Raw genomic sequence first — 7,353 nt, forward strand, 5'->3', positions numbered from 1 at the left:
TGATCCCAGGACCGTGGGGCTGGGGGGCCTGAATCCCAGAGAGAATGGGATGTCGCTGGTTGTGTGGGACATCTCAGCAGGAGGCCCTCCACGCTGACCACCCCAGACACTTCCCCTCTGCCAATGGGCTTGAAAGAGAAGCCAGGTTGCAGGGGTTTCCTCCGCAGCCTGCGCAGTGAGGTGACAGAGGCGCAGGGAGGTGATGTGGCTTCCAGGCTCTCCTGTCCCCAGGGCAAGAGCACTCCTCATCCTTGGGTCTTCAAACACTGAGCCCTGGACAGAAAGAAGTAAAGATATCTTAATAAGAAATGACATGTAAAAAGTGCTTTGTCGATTGCTATTCATTTATAACCATCTTAGCTTATTATGTGTGGGTTTGAAGCAGTCATTCATTAAGCGGACCTTTGCTGGCCACTTACCAATCGTGTGGTCAGGCGCCGTGCTAGGCAGCAGCTACTCACTCTGCCGAGGGTGTGCCTGGGCGTGCCCTGTGAGGCTCAGGGTCGGAAGGTTCTCAATCTGCAGGGCCAGGAGGAGGGGACCTGGAGAAAGGAGGGTTTTCTGGGCTGGTTGCCTGAGGGTGGTGAGAACCACAGCCCCTGAGGAGTTCTTCATCATCTGCCAGATGAAGGGTCTCTACAGCCCGTCCCCGTCTGCTCACAGCCAACATCGCCCTGAGCTCTCGGGAGGCCTTCTGCAAGTGACTGGATCCAGCCAGCTGGCAGCAGAGTCACAGCAGGTATGGCGAAGGTCTCTTGGCCATGGGCAGGGCCGTGGTGATGTAACATGGCTCCACCGGGCGACCCGTGAGTCACTGGTGTGCCCCTCCCCCCGGAGTCCTCCACCTCATCATCCCCCTTACAGGCCACCCACAGTGTCCTCCAAATGTCAGCTCTTCTATTTTCACTTTTTCCCTAAAGACAGAAGAAAAAAAAGTGACAAGAAGTTGGAAAAGCAAAGGGTCAGGTAGTCAGCAGGGAGGCGCCATCAGAATTAACCAGACAGGCTGGGAGCAGCAGGCTTCAGAGACAAAGGACTTCAGCCCCACTGGTGCAGACAGGAACACCCCAGAACCCCCAGACCAGACCTGGAAGAGGCTTCAAACACCATCTCACCCAACCTTGGTTTCAAATCAACTGTTGTTCAAAGAGGTTAGACAAATTGCCCATGTTGGTAATTAAACCAGACTTGTTCTGGCCTTAGAGAATGGAAGAGAAAGTTGAAAAAATAGTTACCTTGGACAGAGAGCCTGTGTTTTAAGGCACTCAACCATATAATGACACCTAATCACTTACCTATGATCGGTCTCCATCTGGTTTCCTCTAAACAAGTCTAAGTGCCTGAAGGGCGGGCCGTTTCTGAGATGCTCTTACGTCACAGACACCAAGGAAGCGCTGGCTCACATAGGTGAACAGAGGGGCAAAGAAGAGCAGATGAATCCCAGGCAATGAACGGAATAAATGATGAGCAGAGACACCTCCTAAGGCGCCTGCAACTCACTCTTGCTGAGACGTCAAAGCAAAATTAGGAACACATGTACACCCATGGCTGATTCATGTCAATGTATGGCAAAAACCACTACAATACGGTAAAGTAATTAGCCTCCAACTAAAATAAATAAATTAATTTAAAAAAAAAAAAACAACAGTGTGGTCTACAGATAGAACAAACCAGTGGTTACCTAGTGGGGAGAGAATGGGACTTCCCTGACGATCCAGTCGTTGCGACGACTCTGGGCTTCCACTGCAGGGGGCACAGGTTTGGTCCTTGGTCAGGGAACTAAGATCCCACATGCTATGAGGGGCAACCGAAAACAAACACTGGGGAGAGGGAAATGGGGAGAAGGAAGCGAGGAGGGGCCATACAGGGGGAGAGGATTAAACAGTACAAACTGTTAGGTATAGAATGCGCTACAAGAACATTTTGTACAACACAGGGACTATAGCCAATATTTTACAATAACTATAAATGGAATATAACCTTTAAAAATTGTGAATCTCTATGTTATACACCTGTAACTTACATGATATTGTACCTCACATGATATTGTACCTCAACTATGCTTCAATAAAATAAAACAAGGTTGTTTTTTTTTTAAAAAAAAAAAAAAAGCAGTGTGGTCTAGTGGAAAAGCACAGAATCATAAAGAATGATAGTCACATTCATTATTAATATCAAGAAATGTATGTGGAATGGCACACAGCTTTGTCTCAGACCCTCTCTATTATGACCAAGGACAGCTGGCCAGGGAGAATCACTGGCAATGCCCGAAAAACTCAATTTCCACACCTGCCTTGAATGAAAAATAGCATTTTTCAGAGCCTGCTTCGTGTTCATCAGACTCCCCAAGGGGTCATGAGAAGCCTGGAAAAAAGCATGATCTAAAATTACCATTGGTTTTTTTTTTTTTTTTAAGTCCCTATGTCATTTATTCTGAAATTTCAAAAAACATCAAGAGGGGGCACAAGATTGTGCGTCAGGAGGGGGTGCAAGTTTGAAAGACTGAGACATCCCACAAATGTGTCTGCTTCTGCCGGGGGCACGCTCCCCACTCCCTTGTGTCCCCAAAAAGAATGCAGAAGGGGTGAGCTGGGGTTTCCTTTCCTCGCCGTTCTCCTTGCGAGGGTAACAAATAGCCCTCCAGCTGCGTGAGAAAATCACTTTCATCTTCCTCATTTTGTGTGATCCTTGTGAGATCTCTGCGAGATGGGTGGGAGCACCACTGAATTCTACAAATATTCACTGAAGGCGAACCTAAGAGGCATGGCGCTCAGCAGACGAGGACACTGGGCCCTAAGAGATCCGGAGTTTCTAACTGCGAGTCTCAAAGGTGTTCTTGGGGCCTCTCCCTTTCCAGGTGAAGAAATGAGGCCCAGAGCGGGAAGCAGGCTGTTCTCTGTCACCCAGTTAATGCTGAAGCTGAGACCAGAACCCAGGTCCCCCAAACCTTCACCATCCAGGTTCCGTCACCACATCTCATGGCCCCTCCATGGGCCCCCCACGCTAGAGGGGAGGCAGGGGGAGGAACAAAGGAGGAAACCAACACGGATCCCCTGGAGACAGCTTCTCACCCCGGTCTTTGCATTTCTTCACAGTAAGCCCCCTACATACAAGCCTTCAAGACGAGAACTTTCAAAGAGGCACACTTGCTTCTGGTTCCAACAAGGAGCCAGAACCTGTGCCATCAAAGTCAGGTGTAGGTGAAACGGCAGCTTGCCCTCCGTCTCCTATTGCTGACGATCCTTCAGCTCCAGCGCCTCCCTCCTCCAGTCAGTAACTCTTCTTGCCTGTTCGCTCGATGCCAGCCCCTGTGTGCCAGCTGTTGTACTGTACTACTGTACTTATCAAGGTCCTGTACCATAAGATTAAAAATGTTTTCTTTATTTTTCATGTGCGTTATGTATTATTTGTGTGAAGAGTATTATAAACCTGTTACAGTACAGTACCATACAGCCAATTGTGTTCGTTGGGTACCCAGGCTAACTTTGTTGGACTTACAAAGAAATTGGACCTGCAAACCCGCTCTCGGAACAGAACTCACTCATCTGAGGGGACTTACTGTACTGACTCAGCAATTCCTGTCGGCGAGTCGTTCATCCCACCTTCCAAGCACTGCGAGTCTCAGAACCCCTGCCTGGGCTCTTCATCTTTAAACGGCCATAACCCCGTGTGCTTGTCCAAGGTTGCAGTGAGGATAGGTGGCCTCAGGTCTTAAATACCCACCCTCCCCTCATGGGCTGCAAGATGTCTCCTCACCCTTATCTTGCATCTGAATCGCAGAGCTGGGGCATGCCACCGCTGGTGGTGATACGGAGGTCCTCGACTCCCAACAGAGGGCCCTCATCTGGTGCTGCTGGGGGACCAGCCCGCATGAGCCAGGTTTTCCCTCTGTGAGAGCACATGCATGCTGCTAAGTCGCTTCAGTCGCATCCAACTCTGCGATCATATGGACTGTAGCCCACCAGGCTCCTCTGTCCAGAGGAATCTCCAGGCAAGAATCCTGGAGTGGGTTGCCATGCCCTTCTCCAGTGTGAAAGCACAGGACGATCCTAATAGGAAACAGAGCCCCAGCACCCCCACACTCGCCAACTTGGAAAGCAACCACTGTTGGTTCAGGCCAGGCATTTTCCTTTCAAAATCAGATTTTATTTGTGAGTTCACTTCTGAGTCATCGAGGTCTGTCTCAGGCTCTTGCAACAGCTTTTAGGGTTGAGAATTCTACTGGGGCCCCAGAATAATCCTGGAAGCAAGTGTCCTGCAGGCAAAGCAGTTCAGGCTCTGACACCAGCTCTCAGGTCGTTGGTCACTTGTGCACCAGAGTGCCTGCTGGCCCCAGAGGGTCACACAGGGCGTGCTGCTCCAGGTAGTTATGCCAGGGCTGTGAGTCTATGTGAGCAAACTGGTAAACTCCCTATGATAGATGCGGGAAATTTCCAGTTACTAAAATCTGACTGTTTCCCTTGCAAAACTCATTCCCCACCCCGCTGTTTCAAGAATGTTTCCCAGCTTGCTGGTTGGGAGTTCCTATCCTTTCCTTAAACCACCTTCTTTACGCTTTCTTCTAGGTCTTCAGGGTGGGAACCTAGTGCAGTTCATCACAAACAAGAAGTTCCCAGACGTCAAAAATTTGTTCTTACTTTACTGTCTTCTTAGACTATGGGTGAGGGGTATCCAGATGGGCTTACAGGCAGCTAGGCAGTAGAGCCTTGGGGTCTGGCCACTGGGCTCTAATGCTCAACCTTGCTACCTCACCGTGTGGCCTTGGGCAAGTTACTTCTCCTTACTGAGCTTCAGTTTCCTAGTTTATAGCTTAACCTGCCTTTTGGCGGTCAAGTCTGAGGGGCCTGCCTAGTCCGGGTTCATAAGACTCCAGGATCCCGGAGAGCATTGACTCAGGACGTCTTGGGTGGACCGCTTAACCTCTCAGGGTCTGGGTAACACTGAAAGGATGGTAATAAAATGCCTACTTCTTTGGGCATTGCAAGGAGTCAATGAATCAATCCCGGTGCTTGGCACACGACAGGCACAAAGGATTAGCTTGTACTTCGGTGACTTTGACAAGGGTTGCGTCTCACTCATCTTTGTGCCCTCAATACCTGGGGAAAGGAGCTAAACAAATGCAAGAGACAACTCAGAGCTCTAAACCAAACACGCGAGAGGTGGGCTCAGTACGGGGAGCTGTTCGGTGGAGCAACAAACAGATTCCCTGGCCCTGGCCCTTTGCACTGTCCGTGTCCTCACGGTTGGGGGTGGAATGTAAGGACCCCAGCCCCTCCCCACCCCCACTGCACTTCTGGAGCCCAGGGAAAGCCTGGCTTCTGACTCCCTGTCTGTGGTGGTGGTCCCCATACAACCCCACTCCCCCAACTCAGCCCACCTCCATGGCCCCTCCATCTCCTTTCATCTCATGCACGGTTCATCTTCAAACTCAAGGGAAACAGTAGTCAAAAAAGAACCAGCCCTCCGCCCCTCAGCCCCCGGGCCAGTAATCTGAGCTGCAGAAGGAAAGGCACAATTATGGTTTGGGATTTCTCCCCCTCCTTTTCCAGCTCCCTGACTCAACTTTTCATCTTTCTCCGGCCTTTGGAGAGCTCAGAGTTGAGCTAGACCTGCCTGCAGCCTAGCGGGGGCTGGGGTGGGGGCCCAGCAAGACCCTCCACCTCCTCCTGACAAAGTTGGAGGCGAGGGGGCAGCAGACCTGGGGCCCCCTCTGCTGACCCACTGCCGACCACTCCCTCGCCCAGCACCCGGCAGGCTCAGCCCTCTCGCAGGACGAAATTTATGAGCCGAGGCTGCGGGGAGGGCTGGGGTTACCGAGACTTCATTACTCTTACAAAATATACTATGGGACGTTTACTAGTGTCCCGTGAAGTGTGCCCATAAATCAGGGGCTCAGCAGCGCTTGTCAAAAGAAACGAGGAAAGTGCGTTTGCTCACGCCTGCCTTGGCCTTGCCGTCGACCCCAGCCCCTGGCAAGGCCCCCTGGGGCTGGACACAGCCCCACCACGGGCCGCCCTCCCTCGAGGGCGTCCTCTCAGCCTCACGGTACACAGGTCTGTCCCAGCTTGAGCGTTCTGAATGAAAACATCGTCCAGTTTCAAATTCGCACATATCACACATTGAATCTCTCCTGGAAATAATATTTCCTCTGCCAATTTTATTTTCCCGGCCCTAGGGACCTACAAAACTTCTGTACAGCATGACCCTGTTTCTCATATATACCTGTATGAAGGAAATACACCCAAAGGTTAACAGGGATGCTCTCTGGGCAGAACAATTACAGGGAATTTTTATTAACTTCATTATACTTTCCCAGGTTTTCCACATTTAAAAAAATATTAATTTCTGCAACTTTCCTAATCAGAAAAATGTTACTTTTTAAACAAGTAAACTCAAGAACAAATCATGGAGAAATATAAATATGTTCGTGTTATTTATTTTTTTAAAAGTAAAACTATAAACAACCTAAATATGTAACCATTATTCCACATTACCAGAACAGAACATCACACAGCCACTTAAAATACTGGTTTTCAAGAAGTGAGGAAATGCTTAAGATTTAATGCTTAGAGGAAAGAAAAAAAAGGCAAAAACAGGCCATTTTTGTACGCATGTGCTAATGGGTAGTGTATAAAATTGTACATAAGAAAAATGCCCAGAGAGAAATATTATTGTTGTATTAAGGTGTGGGCTTCTGAAATATTTTCTTTTTCTCTTTTCTGTTTTCCAAATTTTGTGTAATGTGGTTGTACTTCTTTCGTAACTGGTGTTTGAAAAGAGAAAAGAAAATGTAGTTCAGTTTGGGGTCCCTGCTCCCCGCCAGACCCCCCACCCCAGTACCACACACGTGTTCTCACCCCACATTAAAACAGGAGGCCCAGGGTGCCGTGGTGGGTTCCGTTCCGTTGGGACAATGTTGGACAGTCAGCCCCACCAATGAACTTTTTATGGAGTTTCTGACTTTGAAGCTAAGTAATGAGACTTGGCCCCTGACCAGGCCTTGAAATGTTCAAAGTGGTCTCCCCCCATCAATTAGCTAAGCCTAGGCATCCGAGGTGGGCAGGGCAGGCGGGCAGCCCAGCGAGGCCCTGGTGTCTGGAGGCGGACAGGAGAGGGAGATGGCCCTGTCCGAGGCCAGGCCAGGAGCTGGAGGGCCCCCCTTCCCCAGATCAGCAGCCTGTGTGCCCAGACCCCTTCCTCCTGTCTTACTTTCGGGGGCAACTCCACAGAGAGGGGGAAATCTCAGGGCTTTGAGCTGGTCTCTATCAGAGCAGGGCTTCACTTGGAAATGAACCGGCTGTTTGAAGGAAACAGGCTGGTCTCGAGCGCCCCCTAGCTGCTGTTGATGTCCAC

Source organism: Capra hircus, chromosome 23 (genome assembly GCF_001704415.2).
Source record: "Capra hircus breed San Clemente chromosome 23, ASM170441v1, whole genome shotgun sequence".
NCBI classification, from domain to species: Eukaryota; Metazoa; Chordata; class Mammalia; order Artiodactyla; family Bovidae; genus Capra; species Capra hircus.